The following is a 6087-nucleotide window of genomic DNA, read 5'->3' as shown; positions in this document are numbered from 1 at the left end:
ATATAGTAGTGGGAATTTTTCATTATATAACTTGGCTTGTATCACTACAAAAAAAAGACACATCCGTGACATTTTGGGCCGAACGAATTTTTTTTCTGTCATACTTATGACACTTCTATGACAATAATTGTGACAAAACCTGGTATCATCATAGACATGGTGGGCTCCTACTTCTATGACAAAAAATCATGACAGAAAATGGGCTTTTCATCTTGGGCGGGCCGGAGGCACAGCTGCATGACATTCTTCGGGCCGTCCATGACGAAAAAACCGTGGTAGAAGCGAGGGCGAGGAAAATATCGGGGGGTTCCCGGTTACGGTGGTGGTCCGGGCCGAGCGATGCGCGTTTCTCTCGTACACGCACGCGCGTGGGTGCGAGGCGTTGGGCTCTAACTGAACCCGAGCGAGGCGTTGGGCTCTAACTGAACCCGGGCGATTGCACTGCAGGCTACGCGTTACTGAACCCGAGCGATCGATCGATGGCTGTTAACTGAACCCGATCGAGTGATTCCTTTGCTACTGCTGCTAACTGAAGCCGATCGATGCTGCCTCTGGATGAACAGTGAGCGTTGCTGGGGGGTTTGGATGAACAGTTCCCGGTGGGGTTGGATGAACAGGACCCCGTGGTGTTGCCTCTGGATGAACAGTGAGCGTTGCTGGGGGGGTTGGATGAACAGTTCCCGGTGGGGGTGGATGAACAGGACCCCGTGGTGTTCCCTCTGGACGAACAGGACCCCGATCGATCGAGACGGTTGGGGCTGGATGAACAGGACCCCGTGGAGGGCTGGATGAACAGTAGACGGTGGAGGGCTGGATGAACAGTAGCCCGTGGAGGGGTGGTTGAACAGGAGCCCGTGGAGAGGGGTGGTTGAACAGTAGCCGGTGGAATAGCGCGCGGTGGAGGCTGGATGAACAGGAGCCCGTGGATGAACAGTCGCAGGTGGAGGCTGGAGGAGGTCGACGGTGGATGAACAGTAGCCCGCGGAGGCTGGAGAGGGTCGACGGTGGAGATGAACAATATCCCGTGGAGTCCCGTTTTGCGGTACGCCACACCGCTCCCGATGAACATGACTCTCGTTTCGACTGTAGCGCTCCAACACAAGTCCGTTTCCTCCGTTTTGCGGTACGCCACACCCCTCCCGATCAACAGGACCCCCGTTTCGACCGTAGGAGGTCCGTTTCCTCCGTTTTGCGGTACGCCAGACCCCTCCCGATGAACAGGATCCCGTTTCGACCGTGGCCGGTCGAACACAAGGCCGTTTCCTCCATTCTGTGGTACGCCAGACCTCCATCGGCTGTTCCGTCCAAGTCCTCCCGATGAACACGACGACGCATTCCGTTCCGACCCAGCCGGTTCGCTCCCATGAACACGACGACGACGTAGTTTCTCTGTTCCGACCCAGCCATATACACGAGCCCTGGCCGTACGTATATGCGAGTAGGCGTTCGAGACCCTGCCCGTATGTACGTACGTGGCCGTATTATCTTTCTTGCACACTAGCCGTTGTACGTACGTGTACATGCTACGTGCGCGCCTCTACATCGACCAGTATGTACGTACACGTTCGCGACCAGAATGACAAGGCTACGTACGCTTCGACCAGGTGGGTCCCGGCCTTCAGGAACTTCCTTGCGTGCGAAGATGTAGCTGGTGGGTCTCAGCAGTCAGTGGGGCGCATCGTTTTTTTGCCCGGACGCACTTCCTTGCGTGCGAAGATGTAGCTGGTGGGTCCTAGCAGTCAGGGGGAAACATTTTTTTTTGAGAAATACGGTGGCCCATCCGCTGGGTCCACGCTGTCAGGTGGAGGAATAATTATTTTGCGCGTAATAAGGAGGCACTTCCTTGCTACGGCCGTGGACCCAACTGTCAGCCTCTCCACGTACAGTCCACGTCCGATGGAAGCCGTTCCTTGACCACGTTGACCACGCCGCGCCGAGAGCACCAGGGCGGTGGACGACGGCGAGGCCTAGGAAGGGGACGACGCGAAGCCAGGGAAGACGCGGCAGTGGATGCCCACGCGTAGAGTAGTATGAGGGTTCACGGGTTCGCTGCGGTGTGAGGCTGTCGTCGCCGCAAAATAATAGGGGGTGTGGGTGAGTAGAGGGATGGCCTGGCCAGCGGTGGGAGTAGTAGGGGGCGGTGAGGCCTCCGCCGCATCGCAGCCGGCCACGGGAGGCAGGAGCACGAGTCACGACCGGCGCTGGTTTGGGCGGCTGAAACAAGAAGACCAGAGGTTGAAGAAGCACTACGGCCGTTGGATGGACATCGTACGGTCACTGGAGCTAGAATCATGCATATTGACTAAGTTGACAAAGCCCTCCGTCCCCGTCAACTCAGTAGGCCCACAAGTCAGTCTGCCACTATACTGGGTCCCAGCTAGCAGGGGGAGTATTCATTTTTTTGTGCGTAATAAGGAGGCACTTTCTTGCGTGCGAAGATATAGCTGGTGGGTCCAAGCTGTCAGCGGCGGTAATGTTTTTTTCACGAAATACAGAGGCCCTTTCGGTGGGTCCCAGATGTCCGGTGGAGGAATCATTATTTTACGCGTAATAAGGAGGCATTTCCTTGCGTGCGGCCATGGACCCAGCTGTCAGCCTCTCCACGTACAGTCCACTTCAGATGCATGTCGGTCATTGACCACGTTGACCAGGCTGCGCCGAGAGCACCAGGGCGGAGGACGACGACGAGGCCTGGGAAGGGAACGACACGGAGGCAGGGAAGACTCGGAAGTTGTTTCCCACGTGGAGGGGAGTACGACTGTATGAGGGTTTACTGGTTCGTCTGCCGTCGCCGGAGAATAACAGCAGGTGTGGGTGAGTAGAGGGATGGCTAGGCCAGCGATGGGAGTACGGTGGGGCGGTGAGGCCTGCGCGGTAGTACAGCCGGCCGTGGGGAGGAGGGAGCAGGCAGTCCCGCCGGCACTTGTTTGAGCGGCTGGAGCAGGAAGAGCAGAGAATGAAGAAGCACGACGGCCGTTGGATGAAAATCCAACAGTCACTGCTTGTGCGACAACCTTTTTTTAGGAAAGCCTCAAATCTGTGGAAAACAGCATACAACCCATCTGCCATTATTTCTAATAATTTACAGCCCATTGGCTAATTCTTAAGGTTTTCTTGGAGCCCATATTCTTTTTGTTAGCATTACAGCCCATATTGTGGCCACGGTTAAAAAATTATACGAAATTTTGCATATTTCGGTGCGGTCCGAACTGTTTTTAATCCCGAAATTTTGAGTCACATTCAAACTGATTTTAAAAATAAATGTATATCAATATAAAATCCAACAAATTGTCCACACATAAAAATTAATGCAATTTAAAATCTCGAAATGAAAAAAAGAAATTTGAAACTAATTGTCGGTTTGATGTGTTTTAAAAATGTACATCCCATTTCTCATTACTGATAGGCCATTTTCTCGGCCAGCCGAATGAAGCTCTCCTCGTCTTGAAAGATTTGCAGCCCAACAGGCCTGACAAAGCGACTTACTTGGCAAATCACAAAAAACTGGGTTGTGGCCGTGGACCCAGCTGCGGCCGTGGACCCAGCTGTCAGCCTCTCCACGTACAGTACTCTTCTGATGGAAGTCGGTCATTGACCACATTGACCACGCCGCGCCGAGAGCACCAAGGCGGTGGACGACGGCGAGGCCTAGGAAGGGGACGACGCGGAGCAGGGGAAGACGCGACAGTGGATGCCCACGCGGAGAGGAGTACGAGGGTTCACTGGTTCGGCTGCGGCGTGAGGCTGCCGTCGCCGCAGAATAACAGGGGGTGTGGGTGAGTAGAGGGATGCCCTGGCCAACGGTGGGAGTGGTAGGGGCGGAGAGGCCTCTGTGGCATCACAGCCGGCCACGGGAGGCAGGAGCACGCGGCACGACCGGCGCTGCTTTGGGCGGCTGGAGCAAGAAGACCAGAGGTTGAAGAAGCACTATGGCCGTTGGATGGACATCGTCTAGAATCGTTCATATCGACTAAGTTGACAAAGCCCTCCGTCCCAGTCAACTTAGTAGGCCCACAAGTCAGCCAACCACTATGGTGGGTCCCAGCTAGCAGGGGGTATTCATTTTTTGTGCGTAATAAGGATGCACTTCCTTGCGTGCGAAGATATAGCTAGTGGGTCTGACCTGTCAGCGGGGGGAACGTTTTTTCGTGAAATACAGAAGCCCTTCCCGCGTACAGTCCACATACAGTGCGTAATAAGGAGGAACTTCCCTTGAGTGCGATCATGGACCTCGTGAGTCCCAGCTGTCAGGCTCTCCACGTACAGTCCTCTTTCGATGACTCTCGTATGTTGACCACGCCGCGCCGAGCGCACCGAGGCGGTGGACGACGGCGAGGCCCTAGACTGGAATGACCCGGAGATGGGGAAGACGCGGCAGTGGAGTCGCAGACGGAGAGGAGTGGGAAACTTGACTGGTTCAGGTGCCGGGTGGGCCTACACTCGGCAGAGAATAACAGGAGGTGCGGAGTGGAGGGATGGAGCGGAGGAGCGCAAAACAATGCCGCTGAACGCCGAAGGCTGGAGCAGGCGGTCCCGGCAGCGCTGGGGGAAGAAGACGAGAGATTGAAGAAGAATGCCGGCCGTTGGATGTAAATCCAACGCCTTCTTAGGCTTCGACCTACTGGCCCACATGTCAGCCAGTCCATTTGGTTTTTAGTCCATTTGGTGGGCTGGGTGAAACAATGATGTAGCATCTATGCAGCCCGTTTATATATATGGTAGAATTTAAAGCCCATTTGCATTTTTCTCGAAATCCGCGGACTTGCTGGGCTGGGTGAAAATGTCATGTTGGGCTAGACGGAGAAATGTTATAAAAACATAAACACATGATTGCACGTCTATTACTGCATTGGTCAGTAAAATCTATGCAAGCTTATGTACGCAATCACTAGGAGTTAACTTGCCAAGTTATATATAAACAATTATTATTATTTTATAAGAACTTTCAACTTACGAAATAAAATATCATTTAAATTTGATGAGTTAATAGTACGTGGGGTATTATTATTTTTTAGGCTAGACGTGGGACAGTTGAGTTGGTTCTAGGGAAAAGTACTGGGAGAAAACTCATTTTACATCGAAAAAGAAAGTGGGAGAAAATTCAGATATAGGATTAATGAAAAATAAAAATAGAACTGAGCTGTGCGTCGTTTTGAAAAAACAAACATAACTTGGGCTGCTGATGTTATAGACAAGCTAGGTTGGGAGGCCCAGAGGCCACTTGATACCTACTGGATCCAAAAAATGTTGAAACATGTCGTGGGCTGCCCATGTTAAACAACAAAACCTAGGCCATGGACCTTGTGGGCCCGGGACTGTCAGCCTCTCGACGAACAGTTGTCTCCCGATTCCTCTTGTTTTGCTGACCATCTTGGGAACGACAGACGGCGGCGCCGCGGCTAGAGCACCAAGGCGGAGGACGACGTCGAGACCTCGGACCGAACGAACCGGAGCGGGGGAAGACGTAGGCAGAGGGGAGTACGAGGGTTGACTTGTTCGGGTGCAGGGTTGGCCGGTGGAGCTGCCGCTGCCGGACAATGTGTGGTATTAGAGGGATGGCCTGGCCAATGCCATAGGCTATGATGGCCAGCCGCTGTATAGGAAGAGGACGAAAGATTGAACAAAATAAAGAAATACAAATGGATAGGTGGTTGGTCCCATATGTCTATGTACGAGACCTGCTGGGTCCACCTGAGGAGGGGAATATGTTGGGAGGAAGGAGATTCAAAGCACGGCAGCCGAGTGAATTAGTTTTTTTAACGGACAAGTGAACTAGTTACATACATAAGCAAATGGCCACTAAAAAAAGCAAACAGGTTAATGGGTTCTTAAAAGAAATATTTCAGACAAAACAGATAATTACGACACATAGGCTAATGCATGAAACACTCAGATGATAAAGGTGCTTATAAACAGATAAAGTACAACATCTAGACCTTCCTGGCACGCTTGATCATGATGCTGCGGCTGTCCGTGTACTCGTCGGTTAAGGGAAGCAGACACGCCCTCATGTCCAAGATCGGCCTTTACATGTCGTAGCATGCGTATGCGTCCTTGGCCGCGTAGGTTATGTAGGCTAGATTCAGA

The sequence above is a fragment of the Aegilops tauschii genome, chromosome 2 (assembly GCF_002575655.3).
Source record: "Aegilops tauschii subsp. strangulata cultivar AL8/78 chromosome 2, Aet v6.0, whole genome shotgun sequence".
NCBI classification, from domain to species: Eukaryota; Viridiplantae; Streptophyta; class Magnoliopsida; order Poales; family Poaceae; genus Aegilops; species Aegilops tauschii.
This window is presented reverse-complemented; position numbering follows the sequence as displayed.